Source organism: Lissotriton vulgaris, chromosome 12 (genome assembly GCF_964263255.1).
Source record: "Lissotriton vulgaris chromosome 12, aLisVul1.2, whole genome shotgun sequence".
Classification (NCBI taxonomy): domain Eukaryota; kingdom Metazoa; phylum Chordata; class Amphibia; order Caudata; family Salamandridae; genus Lissotriton; species Lissotriton vulgaris.
In genome coordinates, this window is record NC_141700.1 from 23,435,441 (window position 1) to 23,458,027 (window position 22,587).

The 22,587-nt window shown below is 49.7% G+C and overlaps 1 protein-coding gene across 1 annotated transcript in view; it reads right to left on the reverse strand.

The window, feature by feature from the left end:
• The window catches only part of JAK3 (Janus kinase 3), a 321,936-nt gene that overhangs the window by 176,548 nt on the left and 122,801 nt on the right, over nt 1–22,587 (reverse strand). The window lies entirely within an intron of this gene.

Genomic DNA, 22,587 nt, shown 5'->3' on the forward strand with positions numbered 1-22,587 from the left:
TGATTGTTTGCATATTTTCTAGATGGGTTGAGGCTTACCCTACACGTAGGTGTGATACACTTACAGTAGCAAAATTGTTACTTAGAGAGTTAATACCGAGGTTTGGGGTGCCATCCTCTTTGGAATCGGACAGAGGAACTCATTTTAACAGCGAAATAGTGAAGATGCTATGTTCAGCTTTGAATATTGATCAGAAGTTACACTGCAGCTATCGACCAGAAGCTTCAGGGATTGTAGAGCAAATCAACAGCACAATCAAGTCCAGACTTGCCAAAGTTTGTTCAGCAACATCCCTGAGTTGGCCAGACGCACTTCCAGTGGTTCTTATGAGCATACGTAGCACACCAGATAGGAAAACAGGTCTCTCTCCGCATGAAGTGCTAATGGGGAGAGCCATGAGATTGCCATCGGTTCCGACTGCAGCTCTAGTGAACATCACAGACGATTTGATCTTGGACTACTGTAAGGGACTATCTGACGCCGTTAATTCTGTGTCCCTCCAGGTCCAGGCTGCAGAGGTTCCATCAGCACAAGATTTGTGCCATGACCTGAGTCCGGGAGACTGGGTCCTGGTGAAGAAGCATGTCAGGAAGAACTGCTTAGACGTGCGCTGGAGAGGACCGTTTCAAGTCATACTTGTGACGAATACTGCAGTAAAGTGTGGAGGTCTGCCAAACTGGATACATGCCTCACACACCCGAAGAGTGCCAACACCTCTAGAAGAAACAGCTCCTCTCTCGGATGAGAATCCAGCGGAAAGCGGAGAAGCCATAGAGGGGGAAAGCCAAGCTGTGGAGGTGAGCGAAGAGGCTGAGATTGAGACGGAACAGGTCGACGAAGGTCAGGACACCAGTGAGACCGAAGTCGCCTCAGGAGAAGAAAGTAATTGGGAGTCCGATACAGATATCGAACAAACTGAGAGTGACCAAGAGACGGGTCCAAGAACAAGGAGCAGGAGGACAAAAAGAGACGAAGCCAGTTGGCCGGAGAGAAAGAAAAGGCCAAGCTCAGAAGAAAAGCAAGAAAGAACTCTTGTCCCGATCGCTGAAGAATCGGATCAGGAGGAGGAAACTACAGACTCAGGAACTGAAAGTCCAAGGAGATCGAGGAGGGTACGTGTGCCCTGCAGAAGGTACGCCACCCCAGAATGGACTTATCTAGCAGATGTCTTGGGGACAGAAATCTGGGAGAGTGAAGAAAGTGAAAGTAATCGATCACGATCCATTTGTGGCAGTGGAGATATGGATGTTGACGCCTGGACTCGAGACAGAGGGATTACTGACTTTCACACTTCCCATACCCCCATATTTGAGTCAAATTCAAGATCTAGTGCTAAATAGATTACAATTTCCAACTTTTGGCCAGCAAATGCCAGAAGAAGAAGAAAAAGTCATTCGTTTTGAATTATTAGAAATTGTTGTGAAAGCTGCAGGTCCGAGAATAATTGTGGATGCATAAAGACTTTGTATATAAGCTATAAAGAAGAAGATAACCTAGCACCGAGTGGAAAGAAGAATAAAATTAGGGATTACATTTAGAGGACGGAGAAGGGTTAGGGTTGTCTGTTATTAAAAGAGAAAAAGACATTGTTGCGAAAAAGAGACTTTGTTAATAAAAAAGCACTTTATAGACTGAGAAAGCAAATAAGGCAAACAAAGACTGGAAGGAAAAACTTTTTCGCAAAAGAAGGAGCTACGCTGTTTTGATAACATGGAGAACGGCAACCCAAACCGAAAAGCTAGATGTATAATAGGTACACTGATAGCGGTAGTAATTTTTCTCATAATTACGGTAGTGACAATATCATACATAATAGGACATGAGAGTGATAAGGAAACAGCAAATGTACAGCCTGTAACGACTTTGAGACCTGCTCTTGTGGGGAAGAACGAAGAGAGCAACGTTATACGTGAAAAGGCGTTATTGGCAGATGAAGCTCGTAGATTACACGTAGACGAGTCACAGGGAAACTTTAGGTCAAATGCATATGCTAAACTGTTATACGAGTATATTGATGCCATGGAGGCCAAGGATTGCTACGTTTGTATGCAATTGCCGGCTTCTGTAGACGAAGGCATTAGATATCATCATCTCCCATTGACTTATGGGATAACATGTAGTTTACTGCTTAGTATATTTTATGGTAGAGAAGGATTTGAGTACTACTTTTCAAATTATGATTCGGTACTGCCTGAAGTTCCGAATTATAAGCAAATGAATAAGTGGGACTATTACAAAAAGGAGGATAGACTAGCCAAATTCTTTCTTCCTTGGGATACACTAGATACATCATATGCACGCAGAAATAATCTAACTTGCAAAGTATCAGAGGTTGAGAAGAAGTTTATAGGACAAGTAGATGATAGATACAGAAGGCAGAAGATTTTAAAAATGTCAGGACAGTGGAAAACGGATTGGACCGAAGAAGAGAAAGCACATAAAAAGAAAGGTAGCAATGGTCCAATAGCATTGGATAGAACGCAGAAAGGAAAGTTATGTTTAACTCGAAGCAAGACATATTACGAGAATGTATTTGTAGGTGAAGTAAATTGTGAACATGCTTTTCGTTTAGAGTATTATACGAAAGATTTCATGAAAGGAATGCAAGCGATTCCGAATGTATATTTTGTATGTGGAAGAAATGCCTATGTAAAACTACCTGACAATTGGTATGGTTCGTGTTACTTGGCAATTGTCTTCCCCAAAATATATCATGCAAAGGATGTAGTGATAATCGAAGGAAAGGCTTCGAGGAGAGCGAAAAGGGAAGTAGGAGATGCAGAAGTAGTAGGAGATGTATTTGGAGCAATGTTTCCTATGTTAGGTTTAATACTTAACGACGTTAAGATCAGGAGACTGGCTACAGTTGTGGATAGGTTATCTGCAAGTACTGCAAGATCATTAATGTTGGTAGAAGGTGAGATGCAGTCGATTAGAGCAATGGTTCTTCATAACCGACTTGCTTTAGATGTACTGCTAGCAAAAGAAGGCGGAGTTTGTAAGGCTTTGAAGGTCCAGGAATGTTGTACTTATATTCCTGATAATTCAAAACCACTTGAGAAAGTCATACGGAACATTACACAGATTCATCAAGAGATTGAAGATTTATCAAAAATAAATGTTTGGGAAAAAGTTGGACATGGAGTAGGAAAGGTTGGGAGTTGGTTTGCCAACCTTGGTAAAAGTATAGTATGGTACATATTAAAGCCTGTATTGATAGTATTAATTTGTATAATCACATTGTTAGGTTTAGTAAAATTATATAAATGGTATAGGTCGAACCGGTTACAACGAACAACGAGAGAGCAAGAAAGGAGATTAGCTGCTTTACAAGATCAACAGTATAAAAGTTTACGAGCTCTCGAAACGATGAAAAGAGGGAATATTGTAACTAGTTCTGTTTAGAGATGTTATTCAAATTGCATTTAGTGATGACTCCTAGAAGTCATCAAAGGGGGGACTGAGAGAGCGCAAATTTGAATAGAAATTATGTATAGGGCATATTTACAAGCACATCGTATAATGTAGGAATGAAACGTATATCGTAATGTGAAGTGACACTTATAGCATATAGAAAACTGAGATAATCCAAAGTAATATAGGAAATGTAACTATATTCACTTTAGAACATGTATCAGATGTAGAAGGCCCGTATACATAGTGGGCAGATGTATAGATGGTGTAGAAATGCTTACGAAATGTAGAACGTGCAAGGTCGAATTTATGTACGTGTGAAACGTTAAATGGAGAAGCGGCGAGAAATGTAATGTGGAGAAGTGCGCAGAAAGTATACATACGACGATGTAACGAATAAGCATATAACTTCGTACTCTATATATGTAGTTATATTCTTTGTAAAATGTATTCAAGTATAATCAAGACTTTAGTTAAATACGAATATATAAATGTGTGTTAAAGGTTATACTGTGTAGAAGGTTTTTTGTAGAAATGTTAGAAGGGTTTAGGTCATTTGTGATTCTAACCTGACTGACCAAGGGTTAGCAGGAGCACAGTCCAATGTATATAATTTAGCGGACTTACAGGAGTCGTAAATAGCTTGATGTGGACATGAGAGCCAAGAAGTCTAGCACTTGTTAGATTTAAGGTGACAACGCTGGACGAGGTTTATGGCCTGAACGTGACAAGAAGCGCTTGAAATTTGAGAATTGTTTTGAGAAGTCCATTCACAGGACCTAGAAGGGTCAACATCATAGTCGTAGTTTAAAGTTCTGTTGACGATGTTGACTTGTGCTCTGAAATGTCGATTATAATATTGAATGAAGTCACCAATAAGAAGATGAAGATGACATCTGAAGAAGAAAGGTCAAGTTAACGGACGGCGAAAGAGATGAAGCAATGGAAGAAGCTAGAAGCTGACATCATCGGGGAAAGTCCGTGGTGGGCGTCAAGGGGCGTTCCACCCACACTGTGATTGTGTATTTTAGGGACAGCACCCCGGGGATAAGATAGCAATTGGAGATTAGGAACAGCAAGGGAATTGCTCAGGAGAGAAGGCAAGGGCGTAGATGACTTGAGCAGATGCGCTGAGAGAGATCCGAGCGCAAGAGAGCAGTAGGCCGAGGACCCTTAGAAGAGCGGATGGGTAGGCAGAGAGGGTACTGCTTCTTAAACTTAAGTTACCTTTAGAGGCTAAGAGAGTTTGATCTTCTTTGGAAGTCAAACTGCTGACACCTTTTTAGGTTAGGAACTTGCGAAGTAGGGATGTCACTTAGCATAGAGTAGGGACAGATTTAACGTGATACTTTTCTCTTTCTGTAGATGGCGCCAAGGAACCACTTCACATCGAAGCTTTAAATTGCTGATATTGGAGTTGATTTAGTATTCTTTTGTATACTTTGATCCCGAGAGGATTGTATTTGCATTTAACTTTGATTTTTATATAAAACTTTCAAACTTTATCAGTTGTAAGTGGTTCTTCCGAGTGGCGTCAGTTAATGGGGTTTGTCTAACCTATGCGGGGGTTGTCTTTTACTCAATGACAGATACTAGCGGTCCAAAATAGATGAATGAGATAAGTTATTAAATTAATCATAAATTGATATCAAAATCTCATTCCCCGCACCTGTTCATTCGCTGGCGACCTCCTCCCTACGAGTCCATCCAGCAGCAGCCTCCACTGAACCGCACCGGACTCTGCCTACAGCGAGTCCTGGCTGCTACCTCCCTCCTCGCCTGCTCTAGTTTCTCTCTGTTTCCTCCTGCCTTGTCCTGCCTTCTTCTCCCCACCGCTGGCAGTTCATTTGTCCCAGACAGTGCTTTAAGTTCTCATTACTGTGGCCTGTTTTCTGTGTATGTTCTGTGGGTGCAACTCGCGTAATTTGCTACAGCGTTATTACGCAAAATTACAGAAAAATTATGGGAGATCCCGCAAAATGACTCAAGTGAGCATCCAGCATTAACTGCAAAATGCACCCTTGGGTCCAAAGTGGGCCCATAGCACTAAATGCAACAGACATGCACAGCAGCGGCAACTCCTGCTCATTTACTTATTTTCTGTGGTGCTGCGGTAGGGCCCATGTGCTAAAATACTCAATATTATGTGAACAGGCTTCACAAGAGTAACACCAAACCATTGAAATTACTCCAGCGTAAATTAACATTTCTCCCAACCTGGTTGAATTGAAAAGCACCTAAAAGCCCACAGGTGCTAGTGTACTACATAAACAAGCATTGGAAATGCAATAGGGCTCGCATTAGGAAAGTTTGAGCTATTGGTCTTATAAATGAATTTTTTTTATTTATGTGTTTTTTTTAAAAAATAGCTAAATTAATAGCTGTGTCATTTACAATGCCAATAGTTATAACTTTCGCAAATGTGTCACCTATAGCATTTGTAATGCAACATGTTTTGTATTTACGTGACTTAGATGTATTGATATTACAAATAACAATGGCTTTTAATTTTTTTAAATAATTAATACTTAAATAATTTATTTAATTTGTAATGGCAATAGCTTAAACTTTTGTAAATAACTTTTGTGAAGATTATGTTCAGTGTTTTTATTGTGATAAAAATCCAAGAACAGAAGTGAAATATTAACATCTTTTTGTGATTTGTAATAAAGCGTGAAAGCTTGAAAACATCTTGACACATTGAAAGAACATATTTGAACCAGTGATGCTGTGGTTGTGCTGAGTGATGCTGTGGTTGCGCTGAGTGATGCTGTGGTGGCGCTGAGTGATGCTGTGGTGGCGAAGAGTGGTGTGTGCATCGGTGGAGCTTAGGGGGTGCTTTGGTGGAGCTGTTTGGTGGGTGCATTGGTGGAGCTTAGTTGGAGCATCAGTGGAGCTGTGTGGTGGGTGCATCGGTGGAGCTGTGTGGTGGGTGACTCGGCGGAGCTGTGTGGTGGGTGCATCGGCGAAGCTGTGTGGTGGATGCATCGGTGGAGCTGTGTGGTGGGTGCATCGGCGGAGCTGTGTGGTGGGTGCATCGGCATAGCTGTGTGGTGGGTGCATCGGCGGAGCTATGTGGTGGGTGCATCGGTGGAGCTGTGTGGTGGGTGCTTCGGTGGAGCTGTGTGGTGGGTGCCTCTGTGGAGCTGTGTGGTGGGTGCTTCGGTGGAGTTGTGTGGTGGGTGCATCTGTGGAGCTGAGTGGTGGGTGCATCTGTGGAGCTGTGTGGTGGGTGCCTCGGTGGAGCTGTGTGCTAGGTACATCGGTGGAGCTGTGTGGTGGGTGCCTTGTTGGAGCTGTATGGTGAGTGCCTCGGTGGAGCTGTGTGGTGGGTGCATCGGTGGAGCTGTGTGGTGGGTGCATCGGTGGAGCTGTGTCGGTGGAGCTGTGTGGTGGGTGCATCGGTGAAGCTGGGTGGTGGGTGCATCGGTGGAGCTGTGTCAGTGGAGCTGTGTGGTGGCTGCATCGCTGGAGCTGTGTGGTGGGTGCATCGGTGGAGCTGTGTGGTGGGTGCCTCGGTGGAGCGGTGTGGTGGGTGCATCGGAGCTGTGTGGTGGGTGCATCGGTGGAGCTGTGTAGGTGGAACTGTGTGGTGGGTGCATCGGTGGAGCTGTGTGGTGGGTGCATCGGGGGAGCTGTGTGGTGGGTGCATCGGTGGAGCTGTGTGGTGGGTGCCTCGGTGGAGCTCTGTGGTGGGTGCATCGGTGAAGCTGTGTGGTGGGTGCATCGGTGAAGCTTAGTGGGTGCATTGGTGGAGCTGTGTGGTGGGTGTATTGGTGGAGCTTAGTTGGAACATCGGTGGATCTGTGTGGTGGGTGCATCGGTGGAGCTCTGTGGTGGGTGCATCAGTGGAGCTGTGTGGTGGGTGCATCGGTGGAGCTGTGTGGTGGGTGCCTCGGTGGAGATGTGTCTTGGGTGCATCAGTGGAGCTGTGTGGTGGGGTCATCTGTGGAGCTCTGTGGTGGGTGCATCAGGGGAGCTGTGTGGTGGGTGCATCGGTGGAGCTGTGTCGGTGGAGCTGTGTGGTGGTTGCATCAGTGGAGCTGTGTGGTGGGTGCATCGGTGGAGCTCTGTGGTGGGTGCATCAGTGGAGCTGTGTGGTGGGTGCATCTGTGGAGCTGTGTGGTGGGTGCATCTGTGGAGCTGTGTGGTGGGTGCATCTGTGGAGCTGTGTGGTGGGTGCATCTGTGGAGCTGTGTGGTGGGTGCCTCAGTGTAGCTGTGTGGTGGGTGCATCGGTGGAGCTGTGTGGTGGGTGCATCGATGGAACTGTGTCGGTGGAGCTGTGTGGTGGTTGCATCAGTGGAGCTGTGTGGTGGGTGCATCGGTGGAGCTCTGTGGTGGGTGCATCAGTGGAGCTGTGTGGTGGGTGCATCTGTGGAGCTGTGTGGTGGTTGCATCAGGGGAGCTGTGTGGTGGGTGCATCGGTGGAGCTGTGTCGGTGGAGCTGTGTGGTGGTTGCATCAGTGGAGCTGTGTGGTGGGTGCATCTGTGGAGCTGTGTGGTGGGTGCCTCGGTGTAGCTGTGTGGTGGGTGCATCGGTGGAGCTGTGTGGTGGGTGCATCGATGGAACTGTGTGGTGGGTGCATCGGTGGAGCTGTGTGGTGGGTGCATCGGTGGAGCTGTGTGGTGGGTGCATCGGTGGAGATGTGTAGGTGGAGCTGTGTGGTGGGTGGCACTTTTTATAAATCATTAGTAAAAGAGATCAATGAAATTCAACTAAAACCCATATATAGCAGAAGAGGAGAAAGCTCTAGTAAAGGGATTCAGGATGAATGTATTCCTTTGAAGCAAACCGCCAGCATGTGAAAGGTGTAAAATAGCAATCAGCATAAAACGAAGATGCCAGCAAAAGACTTTATAACATTCTGTGTGGCCCTGATAAAATAATTAGAGTGTTTAATTATATCATGACCAACAACGGTTATTGTTTCAAGAGCAGTGTGTGAGATGGTTAGGCTGCAATATAAACAAGCCCTCGGCATTGCTGTGGTGGGAAGGGGGGGCGGGGAGAGGCAAGAAGGGAAGAATAGGGTCCGGGAGCAGCAGCCTTTGATGTGCTGGCCAGCCGGCTGTGCAGTGAATAATTAGGGGAGGAGAAATGCCGGCTGGGGGAAGCTTGAGATGCCTGAGGAGGCTGGTGGCTTTGATGTGCACGCGCTCTGGCAAAGCACAGCTCGCAACCCGCGTCCCAACATCCTTTCAACAATTGCGGATTAGTCACTGAACTGACCGCGCTTCCTCAGATGGCGTCAACGCTCACGCTGCCTCCTTCGAACTCTGTTTACTTAGACGCTTGGAATAGCCATTTAAAGCAAGCAACATAAAACGTGGCGCAATTTCTGCACCTCTAACAGTGCCAACAGAAGCCCGCACAGAACCATAATTCCGGCCGTGCTCTCACAGACAGCCTCAACGTTCACGCTGTAGTCATTGGAACTCCGTCCTTCCAGACGCTCAGAAATACCCTGGAATCTAGAAAATAACGGGGCGCCCTATCTGCACCTCAACTTGTGCTAATGGACGCCTGCATGGAACCATAACTCCGGCCAGCCATTAAACCTACGTTGTATCAGCCGCGAGGATTCCACGTGTCCGACTGAGTGGACGCCCATACTTGACAACTGAAGCCTCTACAGAGCTGCCCATCCAGCATTGCTGCAAACATATCGGGTGTCCTCCAATTCGCCAGCAATTGGCGTTTAATTCCCATTCAGGCAAAAACAATTCCTTAAGTCCTGAAGATGATCCTTATATAAATTGAGCGCGGGATCGAAACGTCGACTCATTTGAGTAAACATACGTTTCACCTTATTATATCATTGTATGTATGGTTTACTCCGGGACAAACTGCTAATTCTGATTCATGACAGTGGCCTGCTAGCTCACCTTGTTTACCTGATATCCCTTCACTCTGCTACTTTCTCACTTTCCCTTGTACGGTACAGGACTGTGCCCTACTGTAACCATAATGCTTGTTGCTAATATGTACCCTTACCTTGAACGATTTGTTTGATTATTAAATTCCCTGTCCGGCTGGACAAGGAACTGAAATGTATAGCAGCCTATTGTGGTCTATATAACATTGTTTGCATTTATTCATTTATGCTGAGGACCTTTTGTTTCCTTGATAATACTCGATACCCATGGTCCCTAGCTACCCATTGGGTTCCCCTTGTCTTTTCTAATGTGCACGCGCTCTCGGGCACTGCAACAAATCGCCGAGATGGTTAAGCTCTGTTTAAGCTGCAATATAGCTCGCCAGCTATGCGCAAGCACATCAGCAGGCGAGCCCTAAAAACGAAATAAATAAAAAATACATAAAGTCTGTCTTCTCACTCTAGAGCATTGACCAATATCACACGGGCTCCACAATGTTACTACAGCTTCTGACGTCATCAGCTCACACTAATGCCAAGTTACTTTGAGAGGTCACTGAGTGAAACTGATGTAGGACTATGATCCCTGAGGATCTTGCCAAGGCCCTACAGACTGGCTACCAATGACAGCCGCCATAAACACAGGGTGGTGGGGTGAGTGGGGTCACGCAAGATGCGTCATGTGGGGGGGTAGGGGGGGGGGCAGGATGGGTCGTGAAAAATACAATATATAAAAATAAGTCCACCTTTTGCCGCAGGCCACCTCCAACGTCACATTTCATTGTGCCGCCTCTCCTCTTCCTGCCTGGTCCCAGCAGTCCCTGGGACATACTCCCTATCCAATCCCCATGCTGCTTGGTCTGAGGAGGAAGGAAAGATGCCCTGCTCCGACCAGGGAACCTGTGGGATTTCTCCAGCCATGCTGCGCAATGCAGCTGGGCTGGAGAAAACCTAAGTGCAGATGTGTCTAATGTTCGCCCTGAGACGGCCGGGCAAGCACACATGAGCACTTAGGGAGTGGAGTGCACGTAGTGCTCCTCCTCCCCCCTCCGCCCTCCCATACCTCGGCCCCGCCCCTCCCAACATCACTGGCTAAGATCCGGCAAATGTAAAATAAAACGATGCAAGAAAATCCTTTTATTTTACATTTTCTGGCTCTGATGCACAAGTTACTTACCTTCGGTAACGATATATCTGTACGAAACAGTAGTTAGTGTTAGATTCCTTACCTTAGAATATCCCCTGGCGTCAGACTGGATCCGGAAAGTTTTGCGTAGCAGTACCCCTCCGCGTCGGTAGGCATCGTCTGCGGGTCCGAGTCCATCGTCGGCGTCGTTGGCGCCAGGATGACGTCGCCGGAGTACTTAGACACCGCCCTCGCGCGCTAACGTCAGTTCTTATACCCAGCTTTATCACGCCAGAAACGCAGAGCCATGATAAAAACCAACACTGGTGCCATGAAACTAGGGCCCTCAAAGGGATGACCTTAACCCTAGATATCGGTTCGCAGAACGGGGGGGATGGGTGGAGCGGTAAGGAATCTAACACTAACTACTGTTTCTTACAGATATATCGTTACCGAAGGTAAGTAATGTGTGCATCTGAAAGAAACAGGTTAGTGTTAGATTCCTTACCTTAGAATAGATACCCCAGCAATACCAACCCCGGTGGTGGATCTGCGAACCAATGATCACACCAGAAAGTCCTGGACAACGGAACGGCCGAAAAAGCCATCTCTCCAGACTTGGCTGTCCAGGCAGTAGTGTCGAGCGAACGTGTGCAGCGAGGCCCATGTAGCTGCCTGACAGATGTCCTGCAAGGGGACTCCCGGACCCAGGGCTGTAGTAGCCGCCGTGGCCCGAGTGGAATGGGCACTTAGCCCCGCAGGAAGCTCCTTTTTAGCCAGTGAATAACAAGCCTTGATGAAGAAGACGACCCATCGAGAAATGGCCCATTTGTGCACCGCCTGTCCCTTCTTAGCGCCCACGTAACCAACAAAGAGTTGGTCATCCACCCGGAACTGGCGTGTGCGGTCCAGATAGTATGAGAACGCACGTTTTGGGTCCAGACGGTGGAGCCCCTCTTCCTCTTTCGAGGGGTGCGGAGGCGGAAAGAAGGTGGGCAAGGTGATGGAGTTCCCGATGTGGAAGTCTGTGACTACCTTGGGCAGAAAGGAGGGACGCGTTCTCAAAACAACTTTATCCGAATGGACAGAAAGAAAAGGAGTCTGAGAAGAAAGAGCCTGGAGCTCACTCACTCTCCTGGCAGAGGTGATGGCAACCAGGAATGCAGTCTTAAGAGTAAGAAGACGAAGAGGGCAATTATGAAGGGGCTCGAAAGGAGCGCACATCAAATAAGTAAGAACAAGGTTCAAGTCCCTACAAGAATCTATTTACAACAGGGGACTTGAACAAAGAAGGCTGATCAGGTAGCCTTAAGAAGGCGGAAATGGCAGAGAGGTAGCCTTTGATAGGGCCCAGAGCAGAGCCCTGCTGGGAAAGGGAAAGAAGAAAGAGGAGAACCTCTGAAAGGGGTGCAGAAAGGGGATCCACAGCCTTTGCTGTGCACCATGGCACACATTTGTTCCACCTGCAGGAGTATACCGATTTTGTGGAGGCACGCCTGGCTGCCAGAATAACATCACAGACTTCAGGAGGCAAGTCAAATGGCCTTAACTGTCGCTGCTCAATCTCCACGCATGGAGGTGGAGACTGGACAGGTTCGGGTGGAGGACCGTCCACTGCTGCTGTGACAGAAGGTCCTCCTGAAGAGGCAGATGAATCGGGGGATCGACTGACAAGCTGAGTAGCTCGGGATACCAGTTTCTTTGTGCCCAGTCCGGAGCCACAAGGATGACTTGGACCTGGTTGCGCCTGATCTTCAGCACTCTGGGCAGAAGTGGTATAGGCGGAAAGGCGTACAACAGACCGCAGCTCCACTTGCGACGAAAAGCGTCTCCGAGCGAGTGCCGCCTTGGAAAGTCCAACGCGCAGAACTGATGACATTGCGCGTTCTCTTCTGTGGCGAATAGATCTAACCAAGGCTCTCCCCACTGCTGAAAGAGACCTTGCGCCACGTCCGAGTTCAGACGCCATTCGTGATCCATCATGCATCGACGGCTGAGTTCGTTCGCACTGGCATTCCGGGAACCTGCCAGGTGTTGAACCACCAGGGTCACGCCCTGATGTTCAAGCCATTGCCAGAGGCGCAGAGCCTCTTGACAAAGGGTGCACGACCCCACCCCGCTCTGTTTGTTGCAGTACCACATGGCGGTGGTGTTGTTTGTGAACACCTGCACTACACTTCCCCGGACAGAGGGTGTGAGAAGTTGGCCTGGTATATGATGTTCACTATTCTAGTGAACACCTTGCACCAGTCCAAACAACCCTTATGGTGATGGTTGTAAAGTCAACCTTATAGACCAGCTATCCTAGAGGTAGCATGGACAGAACAGTTTTAGGCTGAAAGACTCTTGAGGGCGTGTAAAGCCAGCTGTTTTACCATATGTAACCCCTTGAATATCAAATGAAAGGACACCACACAGGATATATATAAAATATATATGTATTTATTTACTAACACACTCCTCTGAACTCTTTATCAGAGGTCAAAGCACATAACAAGTTACACTTAGAAATACTTTAAATAGCACAATTTACAGTTAGGCCCTAGGGGCGCGTAAAACCATATACTAAGTAAGTGGTATAAGAACCACGACTCAGGAAAGGAGAAGGCCTAGGGCCTAGGGAATCGCTGGGGCTACACTAGCTGTCCCTTAGGTTAGGAGTAGAAGGCCCATAGGCGGCGCGAGCAGAGTCAGTACTCTCACGCGAGAGTCAATAGAAAGTCAATAGGAACGTAAAAAGGTAAGTAATGAAGATTTAGGACACTTCCGGTCTACATAGAAGGAAACAACTAGCAAAACTTGGCACTAGGATAGTCAGCCCTACAGGAGCACCAAAGTACTTGCGTTACCTCACCCACATGAAGCGGGTGCATAGGTGTGAAGATGTGTCGGGTTTCGCCGTTGAAGTCTATGGAGCCTTGGAAGAAAGATGCTGCAGACGACCAGGAGGAAGATGTCCGGGTGGATCCAAGGGTGGATCGAGGATGAAGAATGTAGGAAGGTGGATAACTGACTATGGTTGCCCCCAACTTTTTGCCTGGTGTTTAGCTGGTTTTTCGACTTAGTTGACCTGGGGCCCTGCTATTCAGGACCCCAGGCCCACTGCTCTTTCTGTAAAATGGATTCCATGTACCTTAGGTGCATTTACCAATTGGTATTGGGTCACTCTTGTAAGTCCTTGTACAGTGTACCATAGGTACCCAGGGCATAAGTGAACCCAAGGCCTACCAGGGGCTGCAGCATGTATTATGCCACCCCTGGCGGGCCCTCCAAATCTGACACAACTGGCTGATCAATCAGCTGGGGCAAGGTGGTGTAATCACCCTTGGCTTTAGATATAGTACACCTATACCTAAACCTAAAATGGACACATATACTCCTATAAGTCACTCCTATGGCAGGCCTTAACAATCCTGGAGGCAGAGTGCTTGGAATTATGTGAGATAGTGCTCTGGCATGAGCTGAGCCTGTCTGCAGCTTTCGGAACCAAGTCCTTTAGCTGTTTCCATGATAGCGCTATACCATATACTCTTAAGTGCATTATAATCCTCGCGGTTATTGCTAACTTTGGCATAGCATTATGAAAACATGTCGAGTAAGGTGTCATATGAATTGGAATACTACCCCCTCGCCAATTCTGGCGACGGGGGTAGCATTCCACCCTTCTAGAGGGACACAACATGTACCTAACTGTGAACCCCGGTTAAAGTTAATCCGAGCCTCAGCATCACAAAATGGATGCTGCCACCACAGACACAAGTCTGACCACCTGCTGCTGGGAGTCCTTCCAGCGAGGGAGGCTTGGACCAAGGGTTTCCTGCCTTGGGAGGTGCTAGCACCACCCCAGACAGGATTTTGTGTATTGGGTAGGACAGGGCTGAAAGGAATGAGACATGCCTGAGGCACACAAGGTGTCCCTGTGCATACACCGGTCTAAACCAGTTCCTGGGGCTCTCCAGCCCCAGCTCTGGCGCAAGACTGGACAAAGGATAGGGGGTGTAACCACCCCCTTTCCTGGTCCCACCCATAGGAAGGACCTAGTCGTAGTACAGCCCCCTTTAGCAGGATAAAGGTAGGAGCTGGTCCCATTCCGAGTTAGATTAATCCTGAACTGAAACTCTACAAGAAACTCTGGACTTCGACTTTCTGAACAGAAGACTGAAGAAATCTCCCTTGTGGGCAAGGAGTGTCCACCCTGCACAAGCAGGCACCATCAGCGTCCAGCGGCTTCCCTTTGTCGTCTTCTCTCGAGGATCCAGACTTCAGAGCCTGACAAGAACTGGATTCCCAGACCTCTCCGACCTCTACCTACATCTGCAGCACAGCTGAGATCCGTGGGTGCGACGAGACATGTGGGACCGGCCATCTTGAAAGAAGCAGCACTTCGCTCCAGAACGACTTCTGAGGTAACCTCGTCCAAGTGCTTTGGGGACTGAGAAGCCCCGACCCCGAGCAGCTCCTGCACCAAAGACCAGCCCTCCAGCATCCATGAGATCTGCGTGGGGCCCTTCCGCCTGTTTGCTGCTCGACGCGTTGTCTGGTGACTTGCCGGCTGGCTAGTGGCCTCCTAGACGACGAACCTTGAAATCTTCACTGCTGGTCTGGTTGCTCCAGACTGGCCTTTGCTCCCTTCCAAAAGAGGAGCACCCCGGACCCTCCTGGTCCACTCCAGACGCCGTTTCCACTCACCGCGTGGGTTGCCTTTGCCAAGGCCTGTTGATTCCAATTCCGGATCCGACACCACCGACAACGAGAGCCTGCGTGGGGCAGCTCGTGCCTCCATCCTGTCCGTCAAAGACACCACCTGGTCCACGTGGCCGCCGAGCAAGCGTCCACTCTTTGCCTGATCGCGACGACGACATCTGGTTCTACTCCTGGTTCCACTCCAGTCACTGGCTAGTGACTTTGAACATTGTCCCCTCTGCTTCCAGGTTCTCCTCTTCACTGATCCACCCTTGGATCACACCGGACATCTTCCTCCTGATCGCCTGCAGCATCTTTTCTTCCAGGCTCCATAGACTTCAACGCCGGAACCCGACACGACTTCGCACCTATGCACCCGCAGCCTGTGGGTTCGGTAACACGAGCATTTCGGTGCTCAAGGGTAGATTGACTCTCCTAGTGTCCAGTTCCACAGTCGTTTTAGTCTTACATAGTCAGGATTGTCCGTCCTCACCTTTTACTTGAACTCTACTGTCCATAGACACTGTTACGCATCTCGCGTGTGAGTTCACACTCTGCACACGCATTCCGTGGGCCTCCTAATACTTACCTAGAGTTAGTATAGCGTGGTCCCAGCGATCCTACAGCCTCTGGACAGCTCCATTCCTTCCATCGACTTTCACATTCCACTTACTTGGTATATGGTTTGTCGTGCCCCTAGGGCACCATTGTAATTTGTGCAACTTAAACGTATTTTTTCTAAGAGATTGTCATGTGCTTAGCCCTCTGATCTCATAAAGAGTTCAGAGGTGTATGTTAGTTAATAAATATATTGTTTATTTTCATAACAACCTGTGTGGTGTCCTTTAACTTGGTATTCAAGGGGTTATATGTGGTAAAACAGCTGGATTCAAATGCCAAAAGAGTTTAGCCTAAGACTGCTTTGTCCATGCTACCATTAGGATAGCTGGTCTATAAGGTTGACTTACAACCAATCACCATAAGGGTTGTTTGGACTGATACAAGGTGATCACTAGAACTAGTGAGCATCATATATCAGGCCAACTTCTCACATTGGTGTGCAGCGGTTGGCATTTGAGCTTGCTGTTGTTTTTACCAAATATAATCTTGAGATATCATTTGAAAGATCACATAAGGTACCATAGGTACATATAACAAGCTTAGAAATACTCTGAGTTCTACTGAACCATCTGTTGTAGTAGAAAGGGAGTAGCACACCCTGACTACAACTCTTAGCAAGGGATCAGTAGGAAAACCCATATTGTAGGTAGGTGCACCACTTACACCTCTTTAGAAAAGCATGTCTATCACAGGAGAGAACACAGTGGCTCCCCTTGGTGATATTGACCCTCCACAGGTCATGTCAAGATATGCAGCCCCTAGCTTCCAGGAGATGAGACAATTGTGTACCTCCAGGAAACTAAAACAGGGTTCTAACCCTACCCTTCCTTTTCTGATAGGTCTCTTAGAGACATTTGATGCCAGAAGGGCTTCTAATCCAGGCTCATCTGACCCTACAGAGGGAAGCATACCCCCACTAGAGGAGGACTCTAATCTCCCTGAAATTGAAGAAGTGGAGGAAGATGGAGACTCATCTGATGGAGAGGTAGACAATGGTCAGGGAGTCAGCAGACTTACCAGGGCCAACTTAAGCAGGCATGAGAATGGAACTGGGGGAGCCCCAGACCCATCCTCAAGCAGGCTTAACCTTGGGAATAGACGAGTTAGGTCTCGCTCCAGAGGCTCTAACAGATCTATTCACACCCATGTCTTTCAGGCATCTTCTCAGAGAGGGATGACATCCCCTCAGAGAAGAGAGCATGAAGCTAAGATGAGGGAAGTCAATCTGAGGATTGAGAGGGAAGAACTTTCCCTTGCCAAAGAAAGACTTGCCTTTGCCAGAGAGCAGAAATTGAGTGGGGCAGACCTCACTGGTGGCAGCATTATCCCTAGAGATAAAGACAGGAGTTTTGATACTAGACACCTGAGTGAAATAGTGCCCCTCCTTTAAGCAAGGGGATGACATCCACAAATGGATTACTGCTCTGGAGAGGGCCTGCACTGTACAGTGCATCCCCCAGGGTCAGTGGGCAGCTATATTGTGGCTCTCCTTTGAAGGTAAAGGTAGAGATAAGCTCCTCACTACTAGAGCTGAGGATGCTAACAATTACCAAGTCCTGAAGAATACACCGATTGATGGGTTTGGCTTAACAACTGAACAGTACAGGTTAATGTTCAGAGACACCCAGAAAACTCAGGCTCAGGATTGGACTAACTTTGTTGATTGTGCCACTAAGGCTTTGGAAGGCTGGCTACTGGGAAGTAAGGTTACTGATTACACAGGATTGTATAACCTAATTATGAGAGAGAAAGTCTTAAATAATTGTCAGAACCAGTTATTACACCAGCACCTGGTGGACTCTGATCTGACCTCTCCACAAGAATTGGGTAAGAGGGCAGAGACAAGTGGGTCAGAACTAGGATTAGGCCTAAGAACCAGGGTGGTGACCAAAAGAAAGAATCAACCAAGCCTCAAGAGAAGGGTGGGAATAAATCTTCAGATCAAACCACATCAGGGCCCCAAGAATCCTCTGAAAAGGGTGGGTCCCAGAATCCTTCCAATACCCAAAAGAAACCTTATTGCCATACCTGCAAACAGGTAGGCCATTGGAAAACTGACAGCAGTTACCCCAAGGCCAACAATAAAGAAAATATTCCTCCAGGTAATACTCCAACACCTCCCGTTACTACTAGTAGTAATCCCCCAGGTGGTGGGAGTGCCCCCAAGAATTTGGTTGGGTATACTTGGGGAACTCAGGTGGACTCTGGCCTAACCAGGGCAGGGCTTGGGAGGTGCTAGCACCTCCCAAGGCAGGAAACCCTTTGTCCAAGCCTCCCTCGCTGGAAGGACTCCCAGCAGCAGGAGGTCAGACTTGTGTCTGTGGTGGCAGCATCCATTATGTGATGCTGAGGCTCGGGTTAACTTTAACCGGGGTTCACAGTTAGGTACATGTCGAGTCCCTCTAGACGGGTGGAATGCTACCCCCTTCGCCAGAATTGGCGAGGGGGTAGTATTCCAATTCGTATGACACCTTACTCGACATGTTTTGATAATGCTAAGCCAAAGTTAGCAATAACCGCGAGGATTATAATGCACTTAAGAGTATATGGTATAGCGTTATCATGGAAACAGCAAAAGGACTTGGTTCCGAAAGCTGCAGAAAAGCTCAGCTCATGCTAGAGCACCATCTCACACATAACCAAGCACTCTGCCTTCAGGATTGTTAAGGCCTGCCTTAGGAGTGACTTATAGGTTACTATGTGTCTATATGTAAGTAGGTATCGGAAAACTACACCTAAGCAAGCGGTGATTACACGACCTTGCCCCAGCTGAGTGATCAGCCAGTTGTGTCTATTTGAATGGCCATCCAGGAGTGGCATAATACATGCTGCAGCCCCTGGTAGGCCTTGGTTACACCTATGCCCTGAGTACCTAGGGTACACTTCTACAGGGGCTGATAAGGTGAACCAACTCCCAATTGTGGATGTACCTAGAGCACATGGTAAATTTAGAGACAGTGCATCTGGGCTGTGGGTCTGGTTAGCAGGCCCACAGCCACATCTAAGTCGAAAACCAGTAAAGCAAAAGCAAAAAGTGGGGGGTGACCATAGGAAGCAGACCCTACTCTCCTACAGAGGGGAGGAATGCTTTCAGTGCAAGTCGGATCACTCGCAGCTCCAGAAGGTTGATGTGGAGCCGGGACTCCGCTGGAGACCAGAGGCCTCTGATCTCCGCCTCTCCCATGTGGCCTCCCCAGCTGAGAAGGGGCGCATCCGTCACAACTACGTGCTCCGGCTGGGGTAGGGAGAGGGATCTGCCGCTGCCCCAATCGCGGTCCGTGAGCCACCACTGCAACGGTCTTGCAGTGCCCTCTGAGATCAAGACGGGGTCGGACAAGTTGCCCTGATGCTGGGCCCACTGAAACTTCAGGTCCCACTGCAGAGCCAGCATCCGACACGGGCGTGATGCACCAGAAGGATGTAGGAGGCCATCAGCCCCAGAAGCCGCAGCGTCAACCTGACCGAGATTCGGGATAAAGGCTGAAAGATTGGAATCAGAGCCTGAATATCCCGAACCCGCTGTTAGGGAGGAAAACGTCCAGAACCGCTCCGATGAAGAGGAGCTTCTGAGAGGGACACAGGTGTGACTTCGGCACATTGATGGAGAACCCCAGCAAGTGCAAGAGGTCGGCCGTAGTCTGGAGGTGGCTGACGACAGTCTGGGGCGAGCCCGCCTTCAACAACCAGTCATCGAGATAGGGGAAGACCGACACCCCTAATCTGCGCAGATGAGCTGCGACCACCGCCATCACTTTCGTGAACACCGAGGGGCGCTGGTAAGGCCGAAGGGGAGCACGGTAAACTGAAAATGCTTGTGGCCTACCGTGAACCGCAGGTAACGCCGATGGGTTGGCAGGACGGGGATGTGAAAATATGCGTCCTGCAAGTCCAACGCTACCATCCAGTCTCCCGGGTCTAGGGCCGCTAAGACCTGAGCCAGAGTCAGCATCTTGAACTTCTCCTTCCGGAGTAAGCTGTTGACGTTCCGCAGGTCCAAGATAGTGCGTAGGCCCCCTTTGCCCTTCTTGGGAACCAGAAAGTAGTGGGAGTAACAACCACACCCTAATTCTAGCCCAGGAACGCGCCCAATGGCCCCCTTGGCCAATAGGGCCATAACTTCCTCTTGCAGAAGTTTCACGTGATCCCCTGACACGCGGTGGTACTGCAGTGGCATGTCTGGAGGGGTCACCTCGAACGGGAGGGAGTAGCCCCTTCGGACTATTTGCAGCACCCACCTGTCCGAAGTGATGGTGCACCAGTGGAGGAGGTGATGGCGAACCCTGCCCCCCACTGGCGTTAAATGGGCCTGAAAGCTCGGACTAGGAAGGCTTTGAGGCAGATGCTGCGGGGGTGCATGTGGACTGGCCTCGCCGTTGTCCACTGGCACCGCACGGCGGTTACCACGTTCGCCACCACGCTGGATGTTAGTCTGCGGGCCGTGGCTGGCAGGACGTGTGGGGTTGCCCCTTCCTTAGCCATGAAAGGAGCGAAAGGCAGCAGTTTGCTGGCACGGGGCCGACAGGCCCAAGAATTTAGCCGTATCCCTGGAGTCCTTAAAGCGCTCAAGCGCACTGTCTGCCTTGTCACCAAAGAGGCGATGGCCATCAAATGGCATGTCCATAAAGGTGTTCTGGACATCAGCCGAAAAGTTGGAGGACCTCAGCCGAAAAGTTGGCGGACCTCAGCCAGGTGTGGCGGCTAACCACCACCGTCGTTGCTATCGCCCTACCTAGCGAGTCCGTGGTATCCAGCCCACATTGAATGGAATACCGTGCCGCATCTCGCCCCTCCACAAGGGTTTGGGCGAGTTTAACCCGGGCCTCCTCCGGGCATTGTGGCAGCACGTCCGCGACCGTGTCCCACAGAGAGTGGGAATAACAGCCCAAAAGGCAAGCGGTGTTGACCGACCGCAACCCCAAACTGAGTGAGGAGAATATCTTTTTCCCGTACTGTTCATACCTTTTAGATTCCCGATCAGGGGTAGCTGTTGGGAATGCGGTCTGGGAGTTAGAGGCCTGGATAACCAGGCTCTCGGGGTGGGGTGGTTGGACAGGAAGCTAGGGTCGCCCGGGGCCGAGCGGTGGTGTCTGGCCACGCTCCTATCTACAGGGGAACCTGTAGCGGGCCTGGACCAAGTGCCCAACAGAACGTTAGTTAAGGCCTCATTGAACGGCAGTGAAGGCTCCGAAGAGCTTGCCTGCGGTTTGAGGACCTCAGTGAGGAGGCTAGTCCTCACGGCCGCGACGGGGAGCTCAAGAGCAAAGGCCTTGGCCGCCCTCGTCAACACCACACAATAGGCAGCCCCCTCCTCCGTAGCCACGGAGAGAGGAGAGACAAATCCAGTGTTGGGCGAAGTGTCCAAACCACTGGCCTCCCCTAGCTCACCTGCCCAGTCCTGAAAAGACTGGCACTCCCGTGCCAGAGAGTCCTCAGACCCCTCCCAATCCGCCTCGCCCGCCATCTCCTGGTAATCAGGTTCCAAATGATGGGGCCGGATCATAGAAGAATTGCTCTTCTCTCGACATCGAATGCACGTCGAGCGACGACGTTCTGACGTCGGAACCGGATCGAGGGGGGGATCGGGGACGACGTCATCCGGGGACGGCGTCGGGGGCGACACCTAAGGGGTCGGCACCGGCGGAGGGGTCGTAAGGTCGACCAGCGGCGACTCTGATCCGACGAATCCAGTGGGGCCCTGCGGCGTCGAGACCTACGGCGCCAGGACCGAAGCACCCGACGGCGCCCGGGCCGAAGCCACCGGCCCACTAGGGCCCCCAGACAAACCCCACGGGGCCCGAAGGCACCTCTGAAGAGCTCGTCGGAGGGGAGCGATTCTTCATGGCCACAAGGAATGCCTCGATCTCCTCCGTGGTTGCGTTCAGCCCAGGGACCGGTGGGTATGGAGCTGGCCGCGGCGCCAGTGGCGGTGTCACCTGAACTCTCGGCCGCGTCGCTCGAGCGTCGGGGGGGAGTCAGAAGAGCGATGTTGCCTCTTCGACTTCTTGTGCATCTTACCTGAGGACTTGGAGCCCGACAAGTGGTGTCGACTCGCCGAGCTGTGATGACTCCGGCCCCGCGACCGGTCCCTCGACTTCCTCCTGGACCGGGACCTCGGAGCCGACTGCCGGAGCTTGAGGCACTTACGGGACCGCTCCCGCCTAGCTTTCGACGTCAAGGCCCGGCAGTCGGGCACAACTTGTCATCGTGGTTGGGCCCCTAGGCAATACAGGCACCGGCGATGGGGGGTCAGTAACCGACATCAGTCGGCTGCAGTCAGCACAGGGCTTGAACCCGGGCAACCCTACTGGCACCGATGGAGTCGTTCGACTCGAAAAACAGATCAAAAGGATCGAAAGAGTTTAGTCAAAAAATGACTAAAGGGTACCACTTTTTCCGGATCTGCGCTTGCTGGCGCAGAAAAAAGAAGAACTGACGGCAGCGCGCGAGGGCGGCGTCTAAGTACTCCGGCGACATCATCCGACGCCAACGACGACGGACGCAGAGCCACAGACAACGCCTACTGTTTCTTTCAGATCCAGGCAGTGGGGCTGCGCTCCTCCGCCACTGAGGAGGAGCCTCTACTGCGGTCTGGTGCAAGTGGCACGGTCCTGATGTTGCCCACAAGAGGAGCATTCCAGAACTACAGATGCCCCCTATTTGGGAAAATGTGGGTGCAAACTGAGTGCACTGATACTCTGAAGCGCTTGTAATCAGGTCCTAGGAGATGAGGGCTCCCGCTGTCTGAACCTCGGTCAATACAATACTCTAGACCACCACTAGGTGACACTGCTGCACTTGTGTCTGCTTGTCTGCTCCTACAGGACCACAGATACTATAATAAATCCAATGGGTTGGCACACAGAGA